The sequence below is a fragment of the Ochotona princeps genome, chromosome 6, assembly GCF_030435755.1.
Source record: "Ochotona princeps isolate mOchPri1 chromosome 6, mOchPri1.hap1, whole genome shotgun sequence".
NCBI lineage: Eukaryota > Metazoa > Chordata > Mammalia > Lagomorpha > Ochotonidae > Ochotona > Ochotona princeps.
Window position 1 is genome coordinate 77,080,329 of NC_080837.1, and position 22,815 is coordinate 77,103,143.

The following is a 22,815-nucleotide window of genomic DNA, read 5'->3' on the forward strand; positions in this document are numbered from 1 at the left end:
ACACTGAATGCTGTGATTACTCATCCACCTTGGATATATGGGGGTGTTTTCTACACCTGATAAATGCGACTTTTCACAAGATGCTGCCAGCAGACCTTTTATTTTTTTATTAAAGGAAGCAAAATCGCATTAAATAGAAAATGTTAATCTTCTAGGGCCTTCTATGTTTATACGAAATGTTTGAAGTACTTAGAGATATTGTATGCATGTGTATATATACAATTGATCTTGAAATGACTTGTTAATAAATAAATGAATTTTTTGGTTAGCTTTCACTTTCATTTAATCTCAGAAATATCATTTAAAGTGCTTTAAGTTACATTTAGCAAGTAAATACCAATATTGGTAATAATTTAACAAGAGAATTTTTGTTAGAGATATTGTGAAATAAAATTAACATATATTTTAAGTTTGTGTGTTTATTTTGATTTGAAAGGAGGGTGGGAAGCAGATCTTCATCTGTCAGTTTGTTTCCCAAGGGCCTGGTGTGTTGAGGCTGGGTCTGGCCAATCACTGGCCAGGATCTCCATCCAGATGTCCTTGTGTGGCAGGGACACGCAGGTGAGGAGACATCGTGTGTTGCTTTCTATGGTGAACATGAGTGGGCGGGTGAATCTGAAAGATGCAGGGCTCCATCCCGGGCTCGCTAACGCATGATGCAGGCGATGAAAGAGGCAGCTTAGCGTGTTGCGCCACAATGCTTGCCCGTTTGTATTTTAGGTTTTGCTCTTTGCACTTGATGAATCTTAAAGTCAGTTATTACTCTTTGGTTCTAAGCTTATGACTTCCCTTTCTAAAATCATGCATAAACTTCTTTTTAAAAGGATCTAGCTTATTTGAAATGCAGTTAGAAGCATTCATCTGCTGGGTCACTTGCCAAAAGGGTGCAGTGCGGTAGCTGGGCCAGGCCAGAACCAGGAGCTTCATCCACGTCTCCCATGTAGGCAGAAAGATCCAAGGACTTGGTTCATCTTTCACTGGTTTCCTTGATGCATTAACAGGGAGTTGGATCACACGTGGAGGAGCCGGGACTCAAATTGGCCCCCCTGAGCGTTGTTGGCACTGTAGGCAGAGGCTTAAGCTGTAATGCCACAATGCAGCCTCATAAAAGCTTTTAGGGGCTATTAAGGCTCAGTAGGTTCAGGGAACAAGAACAGCCAGTAATAGAGGAAGAAACACTAACTTTTTGGTAATTTTGAATTGAAAATAGATCTTAATAGTAGTGCATTGTGTAGTATTGTTAATCCAGAATCGAATATCTTGTAATTTGTGTTATTTGACTTGTTGTGTTGATTTGGGAAATGGAGTGTATCCTAAGATTGACTGGAAGGAAAAAGAAATTTTAGAAAATAGAGAACCATTCTGGTGAAGACTTTCTGAAGTTCAGTTGTAGGATATCTGAACAGGAATTTCATAAAGGCATCACACATGGTTGTTAGAAGAGAATCCTTTACGACATTATAAAAGCTAGTACCTGTGCCACAAGTATTCGGGAGTTTCAAAATGTTTATGAAAATAGTTAAAATATAGAAGTTCTTTTATTATTTTTCCACATACGTTCCATCAAGTTCAGTGTACTCTTGTAAGAATGATACCAGCCGTTTCGTACATCGCACAGAGGACCCTGGGAGTTTAACCCTCTCAGTGTAGTCTCTTTACATTATTAACTGAGGAGAAATGGGTGCCTATTAAAAGTTTTTTTTTTTTTTTTTAAGAATTAAGAAACACACAGTTAAGAGCCAGATCAGGACCAGAAAGTGAATAGCTAATGATTTTCCAGCAGAACTGGCACCTTGGGGGCCAGTGGTGGAGCATAGCTGGTAAAGTCATTGCTGGCAGCGTGTATGTGGGCTGGTTCATGTTCATGCTGCTCCACTTCTGGTTCAGCTCCTTGCTGATGACCTGGAAGAAGCAGTGGAGGATGGCCCCTGCCAGGGCAGATCCACCCACATCCTTAGCTGTGTGGGGAGTGAACCAGCAGATGGAAGATCTCTTTCCTTACCTCCTCTCTTTGTAACTTTTTCAAATTAATAAATGCATCTTAAAACAAAAATAAACCATGGCACCTGACCCTTGTTTGCTGAGTTACATGAGCAGGAGGCTTGTGGTAGAGGACTGGCTGTGGAAGAAATGCAGCAGGGAGCCTTATTCCACTGGGGCTGGAATGGACAGTCTGGTGTGGGATGGGGACATTGCACTGCAGAGTTCCACCTCTCCCTTGTACAGTTTTTCAAATTTATTTGGGAGGCAGAGTGAGCAAGCCCACTTGCTGGTGTAAGCAGACTCCCATTGCCTGGGTCACTCTGCAGATGCCTGAAAGGATGGGTTGTGCTGGAATGATCCTGGGAACTCAAGACAGAGCCAGTTGCCTTACTGCTGTCTCCCAGGATCTGCATTAGCAGGAAATGAGGCTGTAGTCAGAGCCAGTTTTAACACTTTTTGGTTATTATGTGTAACTTCGTTATGAACATTTTACCAGCTTTTGTATGGACTGTATGTAATTATCTGGGGATAGACACCTAGAAGTATAAATGCTAGATCATAGGATAACCCTAGCTGTAACATTTTGAGGTTTTGGTGCCCAGCGCCATAGCCTAGAAGTGAAAAGTCCTTGCCTTGTACACACCAGGATCCTACATGGGCACTGGTTCTAATCCTGGCAGCCCTGCTTCCCATCCAGCTCCCTGCCTGTGGCCTGGGAAAGCAGTCAGGGACAGACAGAAGCCTTGGGACCCTGCACCAGCCTGGGAGACCCAGAAGAGGCTTGTGGCTCCTGCCTTTGGTTCGGCTAGGCTCTGGCCGTTGCAGCTGCTTGGGGAGTGAATTAACAGATGGAAGAGCTTTCTCTATGTCTCCTCCTATCTGTATATTTGACTTTCCAATAAAAATTAAATAAATCCTAAAAAAATTTTTTTTTAATAAAAGATACATAAAGAACTCTCAGGCTGACTCCATGGCATAGTAAGCTAAGTGTCTGCCTGCAGCCTGGCATTCCACGTGGGCACCTGTTCATACCCCAGTGGCAAGGACTTTAGCTTCTAGGCTATGGCGCCAAGCCCTCGTGTTTTGTAGACAAGTGACTTGTCATATGTGATTGCCAAGCATTTCTCCCATTCCATGATTTTGTGTGTGTGTGTGTGCTTATGATAATTTCTCCTGAAGCACAGTTATTCTGATGAAGTCTATTTTTCATGTCGTTTTCTAAGAAGTCATTGTCTAATACAGGCTCATAAAGATTCATACTTGCGTTCTTGCCCAAGAGCTTTCTTTAGATTTAGGTCTGTTGCCTGTTTAATTTTTGTGTAGGTGGGTGGTAGGTATCCAGTATTAACCTTTTATATGTGGCTATTTTATCATCCTAGTGCCATTTATTTAAGGGTGGTTTTTCCTCATTGTATGATCTTGGCATCCTTGTTGAAAATTATGTAAGTTCTTTGCTTCATATTTCTGTTTTTAATGCCAATAACACACAAAACTTTTAAATACATTTTGAAAGCAGGAATTATGCATGTTCAACCTGACTTCTATTTTCAAGATTGCTTTTGGCTATCTGAGTTTCCAGATGTGTCTTAGAGTTAGCAGCACTCAAATGCAAACCAAGATTTTCATGAGATTTGAATGTGGGCTGAGGATCTGTTTGGGGAGGATTACTGCCCTTAGTATCATATGTTTTGATCTTGAGCATGAGATGTCTTTTCATTTGCTTAGGTCTCCTTTACTTTTTTTTTTTTTTTTTTTAATATGTTTGTGGGTTTCAGTCTACAGGTCTGCTGTTAAATTTATGCCTAAGAATTGTATTCTTTTTGATGTTTTGGTGAAAGGATTTTTTAAAAAATATATTTCGGATTATTGCTTGCTTTCATAGATTTTTTTCGCATAGTTAACTTGTATTTTGTATAACTTATTTCTAAGTATCTAAATTACTACCTTCATGGCACTTGCATGCTAGAAGTGGAAAGAGGGACAAAAAAAAACCCAGATAAATAAGACTGATAAGGAAAAATGTTGAGAAATGCGGTTTGGGAGTAGGAAGGATGAGCAGAAATTTTTTAGGATGACCAGAGAAAACTTTGCTGGTGTGGTAATTTGAGCAAAGAAATGAGAGCTCACCCGGAGGTTGGATGGGGAGGAGCGTTCTAAGTGAAGGATATAGTGAATTTGGAAATCTTACAGTGGGAAAGTGCTGTATATGAAGAATGAAGAAATGGCCAGGGTAGTTGTAGAGAAGTGTTTTGTTTAGAAAACATGGGAAACATCCAGCTCCCTGCCTGTAGCTTGGGAAAGCAGTAGAGGACGGCCCAAAGCCTTGGGACCCGGCACCGCACATGGGAGACCCAGAAGTTGTTCCTGGCTCCTGGCTTCAGATTGGCTGAGCTCCAGCCATTGGAGTTACTTGGAGAGAGAATCAGTGGATGGAAGGTCTTCCTCTCTGTTTACTTCCCAATTATACACTCCAGCCAGGGCTTATGAGGCTCAGACCAGGAGCCCAAGCTCGTGAGCATCTTCTGCTGTCTTCTCAGGTGTCAGTACCCATGTGGAATGCCCGTTTTCCTAATGGTGGTTTAACCTGATGAGTTACGACACTCATAACTTCAATTATCACTTTAAATTTAAGTGTTTCATTACATGCAGACATAATTACAGACAATTTTTCAGAATAAATTTGGAGGGAAAAAAAGGGATGAAGAAAAGGGAAATAGTGTTCTAAAATGTTAGAAATTAGGCTGTAGTGAATATTTATCCTGGAGTGATTCTAAGCCGGAAAGCTGCGTCTGTGTTCTGTGAATCCTTTTTTTCTTCCCTCTTCAAGGATTGATCTATTTATTTGAAAGGCGAGTTACTAAAAGAGGAGAGGGAGATCTTCCTTCTGCTGATTGGCTCCTCAGATGGCTGCAGCGGCTGGTGCTGGGCCAGGCCTAAGGCAGGAACTTCATTGTGGTCATGTCCTCAGGCCGCTTCTGCTACTTTCCCCAAACGGCGCCCATATGGATGCCAGCTTTGCAGGCAATGGCTTAACTTGCTAAAAATCTCTTAAAAATATCTGAATGTTTACATATGACCTTATAAAATTACCCATTTTTGTCTGTTTTTTTAATCTTTTTTAAGGATTTATTTATTTACTTGAAATCAGAGTTTGAGGGAGAGACAAAAAGAGATTTTACTGTCTGTTGGTTCACTCCATACTTGGCCGCAGTGCTCTGTACTGAGCCAAGGTGGAGCCAGGACTTCAAGCTATTCACGCCATGCGTGGGAGGGGCCAAACGCTTGGGCCATCTTCTGCTTTTTCCAGGCAGTTAGCAGAGCTGGACTGAAAGTAGAGCAGCTGGAATGGGAACCAGTGTGCTCATGGGATGATGGCGTCACGGGCAGCAGCTTCACCTGTTATGCCACATACTGTGTCCTAGTCCCATGTGTTTATTGATAAGTTAAAAGTGTTCTTTATCATTTAATTCTTTTTTTAAGATTTATTTATTTTTATTGGAAAGTCAGATATATACAAATAGGAAAAGAGAGAGAGAGAGAGAAAGATCTTCCATCTGATGGTTCACTCCCCAAATGGCTGCAGTGGCCGAAGCTGAGCCAATCTGAAGCCAGAAGCCAGGAGCTTCTTCCAGGTCTCCCAGGCTGGTGCAGGGTCCCAAAGCTTTGGGCCATGCTTGACTGCTTTCCCAGGCTACAAGCAGGGAGCTGGATGGGAAGCAGGACTGCCAGGATACGAACTGGTACCCATGTGGAATCCTGGTGTGTGTAAGGTGAAGACTTTAGCTGCCAGGCTACCATTCTGGGCTCCTGTCATTTCATTCTTTCTATGATTTGCAGATGTGAATATTGTTTCAACATCTGTGATCTTTTAACTGTACACTATCTAGTTATAAAATTTTAATATTTTTATATAGGTAAATCACAGATGATAGGTAAATAACTTATGGCTTCTGGATTTTTTATGCTTTCAAAGATGATGTAAGAGTTCATCACCTGTATTTAGTCTTTTTATGATTTTATGTTATGACTTACATTTATAGATGTAGATCTGATTTCTGTATATATTTGGACCTAGTATGTTTTAAATCCTGATTGCATTTGGGGTAGATATGGTTTAAGATCAACTACCTCTTGCTGTCTTCTGCTTGTGTAGGTAATTGTTGAGACCACTTAAGGGATATTTTCTTCAGTCGCTTAAAATGCCATAAAGAGTTTTGTAAATTTTGAAGAGAAATAGTTTACTGAAATATAATTTGCATCCTATAAAATACTTTCAAAAAATTTCAAACTATACTTTTTGATGTATTTTGTACTGCATACAAGCATAAAATGTTTAAACTAACTCTGAAAAGTTCTTGCCAAGGACGAGTGTGGCATAGTTGGTAAAGCCACTGACTGTGATGCTGGCATCCCTGTGGGCACCAGTTCAAGACCCTTCTGCTCTGTTTCCAATGCGTTTCTCAGCTCATGCATCTGTGAAAGCTGCGGTGCATGTCTCAAGGGCCCCTGCACCTGTATGGTAGACCCAGAAGGAGATCCTAGCTGCTTTGGCCTGGCCTGGCTCGGCCATAGCGGCCGTTTTGGGAGGAAACCTGCAGGTGGAAGATCTCTATCTAATTCTGCCTTTCAAATAAATTAGTAGATCTCTTAGTAAAGTTCTTTCATGTCTCTTTGTAGTCATTCTTCCCAGTCTGCTTCCTTGATTTGTTCTGGAATTGTACATACATGGAATTGTGTAGTATACCTTTGGCATAGTGTACTATATGTTTCATTTAGTTTTTAAGATTCATACATTTTGTATTGATCACTTATTTGTTTTTAAAGTGATATTGCTATACAGGTTTAATTTTTTTTTGGTGTTTATGTTCATATTTAGGCTGTTTAAAAGTATGCATGCTTGTGTGTGAACATAATGTTTTCATTTTTCTAGGGTGACCATCTTAATTTGGAATTACTGGGTCACTTGGTAAGTTTATATTTAAATGTACAAGGAACTTTAAACTATTTTGCAAATGGTTATACCATTTTATATTTCCACAAGTCTGTGTGAGTTCTGTTTCTTCCAGCTCCTTGTTAGTGTTTGATACTCGTCAGGATTTGATTGCAAACATTCTGATGGTGATAACTACATTGCTTTTTAAAGGATGTTGCATATGTACAAATTTACCATTTCAAGCATTTTCAGATACAGTGTTTGGTGACAAAGTACATTCATATTATGGTACAGCTGTTCCACAACTGAAATGCTGTATCCATTAAACAGTAACCACCCATTACTTCCTCTTTCTGGTCCCTGATAATCAAATTTTATTTTCCATCTCCATGAATTTGACTACTAGATACTTAATGCAACAGGAATCGTGGTACTTTGTGTTCGGCTTATTTCGGTTAGCAGAGCTAGCTAAAGTTCATCAGTGTTTTAGCATGGTTCTTTCAGAGTGGATAATACATCACAGTAGCATATGTTTTATCCATCCATTGGAGGACATTTGAGTTTACACATTTTGGCTGTATGAATAACGCTACTGTGAACACTGGTGTAGAGCTTTCACTTCTTTTGGTTATATGTTTAGGTATAGAATTGTCGGGTTGAATGGTAATTCTCTGTTTAATTTTTTGAGGAACTGCCTGCCATATTTTATACAATGGCTGCACCATTTTGCATCACTACCAACAGTGCATAAGGCTTCCAGTTTCTCCAAGTCAACAATAAAACTTATTTTCTGGAATTAAAAATTAATTCTCATCCCAGTGAGTATGAAGTATCTTTATAGTTCTGATTAACATTTTCTTGATGATTAATGTTATCAAGAATTTTGCTGTTTTTTTGAGTGCTCAAATAATTTGCATATTTTGCTTTTCAGAGTGTAAATTCCTTGCTATTTATTTGCATTTCTTTACTGGCTGCTTATCTTTTTATTTTTGATGTTTACATAGCTGAGAAGGATGTATACCCTTGTAGTTCACTGATTAGGGTATAGATGATTGAAATATAGGGAAAGTGGATGAGACAATTGATTTCATTTTTTGTCCTCTTTCATCCTGTATATGGGCGAAGGGGAGGGGAGGAGGGAGGGGAGAAGGGGAGAGGGCTGCTCCCAGGATCAGTACCTGGAGATGGGGAATGACCATTTGATGTTGTCAAAGGATACCTGATGTGGAGCATGTTCTGAGGGTACTGCTTAAGTGCCTTAGGATAGTTGTCAGATGCTGCTGAGTTCGTTGCGCCAAGGTTGACATAATCCTTCCTAGGTCCATTGGCTGACATAGTCCACCTTAGAGCCTCCATTCTTCCAGATACTGTCAAAGCTTTGCTAGGAAGGTTGTCCAAATTGTTTTGCCCTCCATCCTTTGCTGTGGTATTTAGATGTCCTCTGCAGGCCTCAATGAGCTATCATGTCCTTCATGTGCATCCGGGAGTGTTGTACACAGCACAGGCTTCAGAAATTGAGGAGACCCAGTTCTGATACGTGAAGGAGAGACCACAGATCCTGTTATTTTTCCCTGTGGTTGGAGCTTTGAATCTCCTGATCTAATGTGTGCCTTAATTTGTGCCTTCCAGAGCTGGGTCTGGTTTAGTTTGTTACCGATATCAGCCTGCATGCACACGAGTGGCTATAGTTTCTGGGTCAGTTCTGTCCCCAGCCCCATCTCATACACAAACTAGCAGGTGCTGCAACCCAGCCTAACCCTGCCTACCACAGATGCGGCCCTGATATGGATCAGTGGGATCTGCAGCCCAGTTGGAGCAATTTCCAATAACACCCATCAGGCCTGCCCTCAGCCCTGGTTCCTGTGCATGCTGCTATGCACAGTGGACTGGTCTGGTTCATCCCAAATCGCATTTGGCTTTGGTACACACCAGTAGGTGTTGCAGCCTAGCTGAACCCAACCAACCTCACTATCCAGTTCACGCTTACTGCCAGTGGGTGCTATTGCCTGTCCAGCCAGGCCTGTGCCCTAGTTCTCAAGCTCACAGGTGGGAGCTGCAGCCCATCGGAGTGGGTAGCCACAGTGTCTCTATAAGGCCCATTCCCAGCCCCAGATCTCAGAATTTGCAGATGATACTGCAGTCTAGCCTGACAGGCAGGACTCGCCCTGTTTGTGTTACCGGCCAGCTGATGCTGTTGCAAAACCTGACCAGTCTTTGCTTACTCTAGCGTATGAATGCTCCGGTGGATATGGTTGCTTGCTCCTGCCCCAACCTGGCTGCCTGACTCTCCAGCTCTCCCTCAATCCAGTCTGTTCCGCTCCAAGTCCCAGCTCTCATGCTCACCAGAGGGAGCACTGGCCCAGCAGGGAGGTCCTTGCAGTCCCCTGCGGTCCCTGTGCCAGGCCTCTCCCACCTCTCCTAGCCCCTGCTGTTTTGTGTGTGCTGATGTGTGCAGTCTGACATGGCCCGCCTCACCTTGGCTTTCACTGGCAGGTGCTGCAGCCTGGTTCCTTCCAGTTTCCGCTCATGCTGACAGGAGGCTGCAGCCTAGTCCAGCCTGGACAGACCTGGTCCTGGCCTTAATGTGAACTGGCTGATGTTGAGGCCCAGCACATATCAGCCTGGCTGGCACCCCATTTTAGTTCTCACAACTGCCAGTGGGTGCTAAAACTGACTGAGTCCGGCCTGGTCCCAGACCTGACCTGCACATAAGCTGGTGGGTATTCTAACGTGACCTGGTCTGGGCTGTTCCCAGCCTCAGTTCTTGGGCTTGCTAGCAGGGACTGTGACCTGACAGAGGAGTTTCCCACTCTGCTCTGTCAGGCTACCTCCCAGTTGAGATCTTGCGCACACTGGCAGTTTCTTGGCCAGCCTGACTTTCAGTATTCACTGTCAGGTACAGCGGCCTTGCCTGACCGGCCCACACCTTTTCCAGCTCTTAACTGTTGTTGGGTGCTAAGCCCAGCCCCGCCTGGCCCAACCCCAGAACTGGCTCTCCTGTGGTTCAGCAGATGCTAAGTTTAGCCTAGCCCAGTCTGGCATGCCCCCAGACCCAGTCCACACACATGCCAAGGGCTACTGCAACAGTGTCCGGCCCAGTTTGCTGCCCCCATTCTGGCTCTTGCACTCACCAGCGGGACCCACAATTCCAGCAGGGGTGTTTCCTTATTTCCCTGACTAGGCCTGCTCTCAGCCACAGATCTTGTGTGTGCAGGTGGTTGCTCAACCCAGTCTGACATGGTCCCTTTCCCATCTTGACCTTTGCCATCAGATGCTGTAGCCTAGCCGTGTTCAGTTTGTCCCCCTCCCCAGCTTTCATCCAAACAGGATGAGAATATAAAAGCCTAGTTGGCATGGCCCACACCCAGTTTTGGCTTCCACGCATGCCGGTGTGCTGCTGCTTGGCTCAGTGGTGCCTGGTCTGACCCACACCAGCCTCAACTCTTGCTCATGAGTAGGAGCTACAGAGTAGTAGGGAAGTTACCAACTTCCCCCACTAGGCCTGCTCTCAGACTTGGATCTAATCTGTATCAGCTGGTACTAGGGCCCGGCCTGGTGTAGCTGAGCCTTCTAGTCTTGGCCTTTGTGCATGCTGATAGGTGCTGCATCTCAAGCCGTCCCCACACCCAGTTCTTGGGTGCTCCTCCAGTGCTGCAGCTTGTGCCAACACAGCCTACTCTGAATCCCAGTTCCCATGAGTGTTGGTGGCTTTTTTGGTCATGCCTAGCTTGGCTGTCACCACCAACTCTCACCTTGGCGAGTAGGTATTGCAGTCCCACAGGGATAGGCACATAAACTCCCCTCAGAATCTGTCCCTAGACCAAGTTCTGACATGTGCCCACTAGTGTCATAGCCCAGCCTCACATGACCTACAGATACTGTGACCTGTTCCCACCAGGCAGGCCCCCCAGCCCTAGCTTTTATGTGCGCCAGTGAGTTGTGGTCAATGCCAACTAGCCCAGCTCAGGTCTCCCATATGAGCAGGTGTCCTGGTCTCAGCCTCCTTATTTACCTAATTACAGTGGTCTGTCTGTGGTAGTCCCTTTAATGTACTTTCTAAGCAGTCCCCTCCCATCCACAATCCCCAAACTCCCCTCCTGGGGCAATTCATAGTCACCATGTCCATGGCCAACTCAGAAGTGGGTCTGGACCTGGACTTGGCCTTGGTCTTGGGCCTGGTCTTCTGGCAGTGTAGTGCATGCTGGCCTGGAGTGCTGCCTGCTTGTCCAGGGTCCTCCCTCAAAATTAATTTTTTACCTGAAAGACAACTTGTCTTGCTAATTCCTTCCCCAAATACTTGGAATATCTAGCATTGGTCCAGATGAAAGGCAGGCTCCTGGGATTGGATTTGGGAGATCTGGAAGAAGCTACCGGCCCCTGGCTTCAGATTGAGTCAGCTCCAGCCATTTGGGAAGTGAACTGGTGATTTGAGATCTTTGTTTCCTTCTCTCTGTCAGTCTGCCTTTCCAATAAAAAAATAAATCTGCAAAAAAGAAATTAGAGTTTATTTGTGGAGTTGAGAGAGAACTGGGAGGATGCCCTGCTCCACCCCCAAATTGCCCATAATAATGAGGGCTAGGCTAGCCTAAAGGTAAAACTCAGGAGCTCCATTGGGTTCTCCCAGCCACATCACACAGTTCCAAATGCTTGCTCTGTCACCTGTCTCCCAGCATGTACAGTAGAGGAAGCTGGATTGGCAGGAGAGACGCAAAACAAGTGTCCCACCCCAGCAGCCTAATGTTCTGCCAACACCACAGTCCCTGCTCCATCTTTAAACGGCCAGTGATAAAACCTACCAGTGACATTTTTACATTTACTGTTTTCATTGTTTTGCCTTTTTTTGGTAGATTCCTTCTTCTAGTTTCAAGTTTCTGTTATTTTAAGTTCTACTAACTTTCCTTTTGGTCCTTTAAAAATTTTTTTTAAACATTAGTATTTATTTGAAAGGCAGCGGGAGATAAAGATCTTGCATCTGCTGCTCACTGCCTGAAGTGCCTGCAACAACCAGGATTCCAGAACCGCATCTGAATCTCACGTGACTGACAGGGACCTGAGTACTTGAGCTGTATCAGAGCAGTGTGGACTCGAACCAAGTGTTCTAACTGATATGGGGCTTGGGTGTCCTGAGTATTTACTGCTTGGGCTAAATAGGTGCCCCACTTTAGTACTTCTTTGAAAGGCAGGTTTTTACTGAGAATGGGAAGGAGAAATAGAAGTTTTCCATCCGCTGGTTTGCTCCCCAAATGGCCATTATGGCCAGAGCTGTGCTGATTGGAAAGTTGGAGCTGGGAGCTTCTTCCTGGTTTCCAGGGTGTTGGGTCATCCTGTGGTGCCTTCCTGGGTTGTAAGCAGGTAGTGAGATGGGAAGTGGAGCAGGCAGGACAAGAACTGGCGCCCATATGGGATGCCGGCACTATCGGGCTGAGGATTAGCCTGTTAGGCCACTGTATACTTGTAAACTGTAGTTATATTGGTTGTAAAGATTTTTTAACTTTTATTTGTATGGAAATGCTTTTATTTTACCCTTTACTGTTTTACTACAAGATTTTTCATATGTATCAACTTTAAAAATAGTTAAAATCATCGTAAAGTTACCATGCCACAATTAACATTTTCTTTGCTTTGTCTTGTATCTGTCCAAAATGGCCACCTGCTATGTTTCTAAGTTTGTCTTATTTTTTGATACTCGAGTTTAACTGCAAATGTTACTATAACATACCCTTCAGCATAATGTAACTTATGCATATGTATTAACTGGAATCTAGTAATTTGATATTAAAGACTAGAGGTTAGTATGGTATTTCAGTTAGCACATTGTGTAATGGAATTGTCCCAAATGCAATATGTAAATACAACTTATTTTGCTGATGAATCTCTACTTTGAACATGATTGAGCAGAATTTATTTTGATTTTAGTTAAGCATGCAGCCTTCAAGTTGACTTGAGGACTGGAGGCTAGAATCATCTGAAGACTTTCTTTTCACATATCTAGCAATTAATGGAGATTGTCAGGAATTTCAGCTGCAACTGAGGTCTGGGAGCTGTGTTCTAGAATGCTTCCTTCGTGCCTACATATGGCTGCTTGGCTTCTGTAGCGAATGGCTGCCTTTGAAGCACGGTTACTGGATTCTGAAAGAGAGCAAGGGAGAGGAGTGTGGCATTTTTATTACTTAGCACGAACAGTCACAGAGCATGGAGTACCACTGTACTGTTGCTTGAGATGGTCACAAAGTCCACTTAGTTTCAAGAGCTATCATAGGCTCTATCACTTGATGCAATATTGTGTTGTGTAGAAAAGCGTATGGATATATTATGTTAGAATGATTATCTTTGGGAAATAACAGCCCATTGAATTACCATTCATCAAATGAATTTTGACATACACTTTTGCACCACATTGCAATTAGCTGTAGAACCCATAGCCTGTCCTAACTGCTCCCATATCACTTCTCCCAAATAAACGATTTTTCTGTTTTCCATTGTTGGTTAGCTTGCTGCATAACTTCATGTAAAGAACATCATTCATTACCTAGGATTTATACGGTCCATAAAACATGTGTATAGTGTTGCCTTTACTTTACTTGCATTTTTGAGATTCATCTGTGTTTTTGCAGGTTTCAGTTGGTTTGTAACTTTATTCTGTTAAAAGACACCTGGACTATAACACCAGTTTCTAGGTGTTAGGAATAAAGCTACAATGAAAGGTTGTGAGGGAAAAGTCTTTGTATTACCATATAATAGTTTCCTTTCTCTTGGGTATACAGTTTGGAGTAGAGATATTTTGTTACAGAAATGATTTTAAGTTAATACCAAATATTCCTACTAAGTTGGTTTTATTTATATTCCTACCAATAATTTGTGAGAACTTCAGTTGTGTACAACTTTGTCCCCTATTTTTTTAAGATTTCTTTTATTTTTATTGGTTAAGACAGGTTTACATACAGGAGTGACAGAAAAGAGAAAGGTTTTCCACCCACTGGTTTACTTCCCAAAATGGCCACAACAGCCAGAGCTGAACTGATCTGAAGCCAGCAGCCAGGAGCCTTCTGCCATCTTCCCCAGCTCATGCAGGGCCCCACGGCTTTGGGACATTCTCCCCTGCTTTCCCACATCATAAGCAGGGAGCTAGATGGGAAGTGGAGCAGCTGGGACAGGAACCGGTGCCAAAATGGGATGCTGGTGCTTGAAGGTGAGCATTAGCCAGTTGAGCCTTCACACTAACCTTGTCCACATTCCGAAGTAACATTCTTGTGTATAGAGAGTGATTTTTTTCTTAGTTTGGTGTAATGTATTATTCATTTGATTCTAGCTTGGAATGTTTTTCTTTCAGCATTTATTTCTAATGAAGAGATTGTGGCTATATGTTTTATATGTTTTCTTGTTCTAGATTTAAGTTTTTCCTGTTACTTTTTTTAAGAACTTACCACTATTTTTCTTTGCGCTCATCCAGCTGAAAGTTTTGAGAGTTTTGTTTTTTTCCTCTTTTTTTTTTTTAAATTTTTTTTGCTTGTTTGTTTGGTTGACTTTAGATTTCATTTATAGTTTATCAGATTTAGACATTGTTATCCATTATAACCATTATTTGCTGTTTTTTCTTTTTTTTCTTAGCTAGTTTGTCCTACAATTTCCTTATTATTATTATTATTATTTTTTAAAGATTTTTTATTATTATTGGAAAGCCAGATATACAGAGAGGAGGAGAGACAGAGAGGAAGATCTTCCATCCGATGATTCACTCCCCAAGTGAGCCGCAACGGGCCGATATGCGCCAATCCGATGCCGGGACCAGGAACCTCTTCCGGGTCTCCCATGCAGGTGCAGGGTCCCAAAGCTTTGGGCCGTCCTCGACTGCTTTCCCAGGCCACAAGCAGGGAGCTGGATGGGAAGTGGAGCTGCCGGGATTAGAACCGGCGCCCATATGGGATCCCGGGGCTTTCGAGGCGAGGACTTTTAGCCGCTAGGCCACGCCGCTGGGCCCATTATTATTATTTTTAAATTGATATACATCTCCTGGCATATGATTCCCCTCTTAACTATAATTTTGGGAAGTGCTTCTAGGCACATGGATTACAGTCCCTGTGCTTGTTATATAGCATCTGAATTGTTTTTCAAACATACCCCGCAAGAAGTGACTAGTATATTTGAACATTTTTCTGGACTAATTTTCTGTTCTCATGGTTATCTAGTGTTCTGACTGTAATGCTTTCTTGGTTTTAAACCCTTTTTTGGTTATGATGCTATATAGGAGGGAGGAAGAGAAGGTGGGGGATTGCTATGCCTATAAATTTTTCATGGAAAATAATATAAATTAAAATATATTGTACATGTAAAGATGAGTGCACTTATAAGTGCATATTTTGTTAATTTCACTGACCACTCATTTGGCTAGTTTGCAGAATAGCAGCAAGTCCTGTTACTGTTTTTGGTGCTCTGTTACTACTTATTTGCGCCCTAGTGTGATAGCTTGACTTCTAATATGATTTCCATTGTTTTATACTTTATATAGCTAGAATTGGTCACATTCAGATTGTCCTCAGTGATAGTTTGACTGAAAATATTTTTGGTTTTACTTTGTAGTGCAGAAACCATATGCATTGAATAGAAATTGTATTTGGAAATTTGATCTTTGCAGCATGTCTGATTCAGCAGCAGAAGGTTCAGGTTTTAGTCAGCTAGGCAGTCAAGAACATGGACAACTGATAATCTAGTTTAGTGTCCATGATTTCACTTTCTTTGGTACCAACTGTCAACCACAGTCACAATTTCTAAATTTTTATTCTAACATGATTAGATTTCCTGCCTGAGAAATTCATCAAAGCTGTTCAGAGTATCCATTTTGTATAGTCTGCCTACCCATTAATCGTAGGTTTCTAGATTATCAGATTGACTCATAGTTATCTCAGTATTTTTTATTCAAATAGCTTGCTTGATAATAGCCCCAAAGTGCCAAATTTGTGAGTAGTGGTGCTGGCAGCTTGAGTAAATGAATCTGTGAAGTGCTTCCTTTAGCCACCATCTATAGTCATCACAAGAAGGGTGAGTACATTACAACACAATATTGGAAAGGGCACATTCATGTAACAGTGACACTACTGTACTGCTTGTGTCTTATTGTTAATCTCTTACTGTGCATATTTCAGTAATCCTCATTGACAATATGTAATGGAAAGCAGTGTACTTACAGGCAGATTTCACTACTCTGTACTTTTGTGGGGGGGTTCCATGTGTTATGTGCGTTTTAGACGTATTTCCAACTTGCAGTGGTTTTACTTGCTTTAACCCCTCATTACTGAGTGGCCATGGGTAGTTGTGTTTGGACTCTTTCATTAAGCTTATTTGTGAGAACCATCTACATTGTTGATTGTAGTAACTGATTGTGTCAGTCAGTGGTGTTAGTACTGTGTGTTAGTACTACATTACAGTTTTGCAGATGGATATATTTTATTTTTGGTTTGCGCCTGTTCAAATATTTCTGTTTTAAACATTCCAGTGAATGTTTTCTTGTGAATATACGTATTCATTTTATATGCTATACATTTAGGAGTGAAAATGTTAAGTCATAGGATACACTTAGCTTATACTGACAAAGATGTTTGAAGAGGTGTGTTTTTGTCATGTTATTTAAATTGTTGTGCTCTGTGCTAATGGTAGAGAAGATTTCTTGGGTAGAAAGAATCTTTTTCTATTAGAAACAAGATTTTTTGGTTTTTCTAACATTTAGTCTTTGAAATAAACATCAAGTTGGAATTCAGTTGTGTTTATTCAGAAAGAAATATCTTCAAAATCTGTATATTATATTTGGAACTCTAGCTCAAGATCTTTTGTCAGGTCATGCATGGACCTGATTTCCCCATCCCTCCCCGCATTCTCCCCATTTTTTTATGGGGGGAGAGGTGTGGTATCAAAAAATGATAATCACCATAGCTGTGACAATAAAAATATGGATGAGATGGTCTGTACCATCAACCAGCTTACAACTAGAGGCACTGACAAATGTATATAGATAGCTCTAATGTTGTAACTTTTAAAATGTGTAGAAGTTAACGTTATTTTTGGTATTGGGAATGTATGGTAAGGTGCATAGGAGATAGTGGTTACGCATAAAATAATTTAGAACGCTGTATCTCTGTCAGGATCGATCTTTAGACGAGTCAGATTTGAGGCCCAGGATGATGGCTCAATCGCTAAATCCTCACCTTATATGTGCCAATATCCCATATGAACATTGCTACCTGTCCTGGCTGTTCTACTTACCATCTGGCTTCTTGCTCGAGGCCTGGAAGGCAGTGGAGGATGGCCCAAAGCCTCGGGACTCTGCACCCATATGGGAAACCCAGCAGAAGCCTCTGGCATCTGTCAATTAAGCTCTGGCTGTCGGTGACCATTTGAGGAGTGAACCAGAAGATGGAATATCTGTCTCTCTGTATGTCCTCTCTGTGAATCTGCCTTCCCAGTAAAAATAAATGTTTGGGGTGGGAGGAGAAGAGTGAGATTTTTAGCATTACATGGTAGATGACTGAAGTGTGATTTGGGAAAGACATGGAGGTGTTAGTGTATTGAGAAGCATAAGTATTGAAGTCAGAAATACAGTTAGCCAGTAATCCATGGATAGTACTGGCTTTTCATCTGAATGTTGGTAGAGCATGTAATGTTCCCCAAACTGAGAAGGAATATTGACTTCAAAGAGTTAAGTGGAAGTCGGAGACTCAAGATGGCATCACTCTGATTTGTAGTCGTATAGTCTGGTTCATGGCAGTAGTGTTGTATGAGTAATGCTCGGATGAATAGTGGAGGCCCCATGGCCTGGTATTTAATATGTGAAGGGGTTTGAAATTTAGCATGTTGATGTTGAGAAGCAATAAAGCTTTGAGTAGAATTATATGGCCAAATATGGTTTTTAGGGAGATAATTCTAGTAGTTTAATTATTATGCTAATAGCAGTAGGGGTAAAGACAAAAGAGAAACCAGATAGAGGCACTGGCTGCATAAACATAGGTAAAGAAACAGATACTTTAAAGATAAAATCCTTCAGAGTGGAAGTATGAATTGTGAGGTAAGTATGAGGGATTGAGCGTGGCCTTCAAAATCTTACAAATTTGGATGTTGAATTTGTTTTTTTAATGGAAGGCTTATTTTGTGACAGAGAAGAAGAGGTAGAAATTAAATTCACTGTTTCACTCCATATATGTCTGCCAATTTCAGGACTGGGCAGTCTGAAGCCAGGAGTCTGAAACTCAGGACTGGGCAGTCTGAAGCCAGGAGTCTGAAACTCAGGACTGGGCAGTCTGAAGCCAGGAGTCTGGGAGTCTGAAACTCTATCTGGGTGTCCCACTTGAATGGCATTTACTAGCTGAAAGCCATGAAATATGTTATCTCAAAATTCCCTCCTCTTCTTTTTTTAGTGATTTACTTTATTTATTTGAAAGATAGACAGAGTGACAGACTGAGGGAAGAAGAGATTTTGCATAGATAGTTAACTTCTGTGTGGCTGCAGTGGTTGGGGTGGGACAGGCTCCAGCCTTGGTCTCCTGTGTGTGACATTGCCTTAGCAGGGAGCTGGAATGCAAGTGAAGCAGCTGGGACTTGAACTGGTGCTTTCATGTGGGAAAGCAGCTGTGCAGGCCCACTCTGCCACAGTGCTGGCATCTTAGAATTTTTCTTTGATATGATGTTTATTCTGTAAAATTTTTGAATATTGCAAGTGTAAACAGTTTTCTCAAACTTTGTTCTATTCTGGAAGAAGAGACTATAAATGGGAAGATTTGATGTGATGTGAAGATTTGACTTTATTTTGTAAACAAGTAAAAGAGCCATCAGAAAAAAACACTGGAGATAATGGAGGAATGTGTGTGAATTCCTGAGGTAGAATTGGTAACACTTGGTGAACTGTTTGACATACTGGAAAATAAACTTCTAATTTGGGTAACTTGACTGATAATGCTGTCATTATCTCAAAGGAGTTATTTAGTGTCTTTTCCATTCCTCATGAAGAATATCTTACCTTGTTCCTAGACCTAGTTAGGATTCTTATAAACATATTTACCAATCTTTTTTTTTATTAACAGCATTTAGCTATGTCCTGTTATTACGTAATTGTAGTTTATTATTTGTACCCTCCCAATACAAAGACAAGAATTGTCTAGTTTCTTCACTGCTTCATTTGCATCTACCTAATAAGTATTCAGAATCTAGTTGGCACTTTTTGAATGGATGACTTCTTAGAATTTGAAGTCTGATAAGTAATGGTTAGGCTAAATGAAAATGAGGGGGGAAAGAGAAAGATTCACCCCCCCCTTGTTTTTTAAAGATTTACTTTCAAAATCCGAGAGAGACAGAGATCTTCTAGTCCTTTGGTTCATTCCACAGATGTCTGCAATAGCCAGTGCTTCACCAGGCTGAATCCAGGAACGAAAAGTTTCATTCATTTTCCATAATGGTGGTGAGGGTCCAAATACTTGGACTGCCTGCTTTTCCCAGGCCCTTAGCAGGGAGTTGAATCAGAAGTGGAGCGACCGGGTGTGAAACTGCACCTATATAATATGCTGGCATTGCAGGAGCAACTTTAACTCCATGCCACAATGCCAGCCCAGGCACCAAACTTTTTAATTGCAAACTTGAGAGGACAGTGAAATTAAATGAATGTAAAATGCTTGAGGGTATTTTTTTCTTTTTTTTGCGGGAGGGAGGGGAGAAGGTGGATAATTGGGAATGATTTTGGATGCATTGAATTTAAATACTAACGATGCTTTCAGTAGTTGTATACCATTGTAATTGGGTGTTGCAGACTTACTACTCTAGAGATAAAGGTTTAAAAATGTAGACTTAGAGGTCTGAAGTATGGAGGTTGTTATGGAAAAGGAAGACACTGCACAGATAATTAGTATTTTAGGAAAATAACTATTGATAGAAACTTGGAGAGTGGCCATGAATGAAGGATTTAAAGTTGAACTAGCAAAAGACGCTGTGTTTGGTAGAGGAACAGGAGTAGATACAGTGTTAGGGAAGCCATGGGGAGTAAGTAATGATTGAGAAATGCTACAAATATTAAATAAAATTGAGAAGCTACAGCATGTGGAATATACAGAAAGGATAACTTTTGAAAGAAAATATCTATAGGTAGAAGATTTTATGTATTAGCAGCTAATATGTTGATTTTTAGTTTTTCTTTTTGCTGGTAATTAAAAGAGGGAGAATAAGATAGTGGCATTGAAAGTTAAGGATAAATGGAGTTAATGGAATTATATTACAAGTACTATGTGAAAGCCATTTAAAGTTTTTTTTCTTAGTCTTACCTGCAAAGAATTTCAGTGAGGAGAACCTAAGGGCCTGAACACTTACAAGTCAGATCACTCTTTGGTTGACTTGTGAAATTTGTAAATGGACAAGATTTAATTTTAAGTTGGAGCTGTTCATACATTTAAGACATACAAAACAAAGGAAGACTGAAGTGATGAAAAATACGGTTTGTAAGATTTTTAACCCGAGTTCTGAAGAAACCAGTAAATTGGAGAGGGGATAATGGGCATACAGTTGCATTAACATGTTTTTGTTTTTATATATATTCGTATGTCAGTATATATGCAGAGAGGGAAAGAACTAAGTAATTGTTGTTAGAATATCTAAAGAGTAAAGTAGAATGTGGATTAAATAGAATTGAGTAAAATGAAAATTTTAGTGATAGAAATAGATGAGGATTAAAAAACTTTCAGCATCCTGTTGGCTGCTGGCAGGTTCCAGGCCAGGTTAGTATCCGTGTTCAGAGTTCTGATTCCAGCCACAGCGAACATGTGGTGAGTTGTCCCTGGGCAGCTAGTGTACCATTTGGCCCCAGGCTCCTCCTGCTGGCCACCCTGCTGCGAGCTCTGTGGTTTAGGGGCTATGAATTGCTGCTTAGGTATCTTCATGTTGAGCCCACTGTGCTTCTGGGTTGCGAATCAATCCTGAAGTCTCCCAGTGACAGAGTAACTTTAACTTTGAAGGTAAGCAAGTGTACTGATGCCTGGTAGTTTGGAGGAGAGGAACCAGATGATCTTTATGGGTCAGACTGAGATCCCAGCCTCCCTTGAGTCCTGTGTAGAACTTGTTATCACCTAACAATGCTGACCACCGTACACTGATTCATGCTAAAACTAAATCTGGGGGCTTGTCTAGCAGGACCATATTCTAGTACCTGACATAATGAAAGATCAGGACATGGGTCACATTAGGCAGGGGCATGACATTAACTGGCACAGGAGAGAGTCATTTCCGGGGGTAGATTATGGGAAGATATGTGGGCCAAACCCCGTGGAAGTATTAGTCCCACTGGTTAGCTCAGGAGTTGGGGTTGTGATGGACTAAGCTAGGTGTAATCAAGGAGCCTGCCATCACTCATTGGTAAAGGAACTGACAATAGTCTAGGCAGGCCAACCAAGGCAGCAGCACCCGAATGTGCATCCTAAAACAGGGTATGGGGTGGGCTGGACTGCAACTGGAAGAGGGCTGGCTGGGGCAGGGCTGAGCAAACCTAATTAACTATGTAAAAATGGTAAAAAAAAAAAAAAGGCAAAGAAATAGATGAGCATTTGCATAGGTGTTTGTTAGTAGTTTCTTATTGTATTGAGACCTCTGGAAGAGATGGCAGTTCTCAGCATTGTGTGTTATGTGCTGATAGTTAAATTTGCAGAGTATGACTGAAATTCGTGGTGTTTAGAACTTATTTCTGTATTTTAGATCTGGTGTATTTTCTCTATGATTGTGGGTTCTTAATAGTTATAGGAAGACAAGGTTTCTCAAATTGAGGCCTATACCTCATTAGAAGTATATGTAAAAAGTCCACATTCATAACCCCTCTTGCATTGAATCAGAATTATTGAAAATGGAGCCCAAATCATTTCTCTTTCAGATTTCTCAGGTGGTTTTGAGACTGAGTCCTCTAAAGTCCTAATGGTTAGTTAGTTTTATTAAAATTATATGTGGTGCATTTCTGCCATCAGCCTGTTGAATAGTGGATGATGTTCTTAATGTTTGGGGGTTAGTTTCCTGAGAGGGTAAAATGGACTGTGTGTTAAAAGACTACTTCTGGGCCTTGCGTGGTAGCCTAGTGGCAAATGTCCTTGCCTTGCATGCGCCGCAATCCCAAATGGGCCCCGGTTCTTCTAATCCTGGCCACACCGCTTCCCATCCAGCTCCCTCCTGTGGACTGGGAAAGCTGTAGAGGAGGGTCCAAAGTCTTGGGACTCTGCACCCGTGTGGAAGACCTGGAAGAAGCTCTTGGCTCCTGGCTTTGGATCCGTGCAGTTCTGGCTGTTATGGCTACTTGGGGAGCGAATCAGTGGATGGAAAATCCTCTGTCTGTCCTGCTCTCTGTATATATGACTTTCCAATAGAAATAAAATAAATCTTTAAAAAAAAATTAAGACTGCAGTTCCTATTCTGTAGAGAAATAGCTATACATAAGATTTTATAGTGATTATATGGGAGTTTGCTTTACATTCCAGAATTGATTTAAGAAGTAATACTTTTGTTACCCTGTGTTGAAACACTGGTAAATGCTTTTTTGGGGGGGGCACCAAAATAAGAATTTTAATTGCAATTTTGTATCAACTTTTTGAAATACCATCTGTATTTTTGGCCTATAGAAGGGAGGGCAGAGGAAACAAATGGAAAGCACTAAGCTTTGTGGGTGAAAGTGAGAAAATACGGCTTTGGCAGCTGGAAGCACTCAAGCCACAGGCCTGCTTCAATACCCTTACTCAGCCTGGCAGCAGTAGTAATTTGTCTCTTGATATGTTTTTGTATGTTTATAAATATTACAGGAGAAGCATTTTAACTTATTTTATATTAAATTTTAGTAAAATTTATTCTAAAGCTTTTTCAGTTGTTTATGTAAAAGGAATTGAGTGAGGTGTTTTATATTT

General features: G+C 41.4%; 1 protein-coding gene across 10 annotated transcripts in view; it reads left to right on the top strand.

Moving 5' to 3' along the window:
- Positions 1–22,815, top strand: part of UBE3A (ubiquitin protein ligase E3A) — an 84,312-nt gene that overhangs the window by 4,736 nt on the left and 56,761 nt on the right. For 3 of the 10 annotated variants that reach the window (XM_058666522.1, XM_058666526.1, XM_058666523.1), the window contains exons 2-3: positions 6,914–6,949; positions 7,605–7,734. The exons of 3 other annotated variants lie outside the window; for them this stretch is intronic. The gene's annotated coding sequence lies outside the window, so the exon portion shown is untranslated. Of the gene's footprint in view, positions 1–6,913; positions 6,950–7,604; positions 7,735–13,909; positions 14,106–22,815 lie in introns of those variants that run through there. 4 more of the 10 variants (XM_058666524.1, XM_058666529.1, XM_058666528.1 and 1 more) reach the window with 2 other exon arrangements.